This window comes from Acanthisitta chloris, unplaced genomic scaffold (assembly GCF_000695815.1).
Source record: "Acanthisitta chloris isolate BGI_N310 unplaced genomic scaffold, ASM69581v1 scaffold40448, whole genome shotgun sequence".
In the NCBI taxonomy this organism is placed as follows: Eukaryota; Metazoa; Chordata; class Aves; order Passeriformes; family Acanthisittidae; genus Acanthisitta; species Acanthisitta chloris.
The window spans coordinates 1-261 of NW_008686070.1; positions in this window are offsets into that span (position 1 = coordinate 1).

Below are 261 nucleotides of genomic sequence, written 5' to 3' on the forward strand. Positions count from 1 at the left end.
GGAGGGAGGGAGGGACACAGCACCGGAGCTGGACCCCTGTACTCAGAGGAGTGGTGCCAGGCACCCACCTCCTGGTGTCACATAGGGTGTGGGACACCTGGATCACCTCCAGACCAGCCGGGCCACGGTTGGCAGAGGGTTTGGTGCCACGTTGAAGGATAATGCCAACAGCATCATCCTCCTGGGCATGGGAGAGATGGGGAACACCTCTGGGCAGCCCCGTGCCAGGAACAGCCTGTCAGGAAGCTGGGTGGGCTCAGA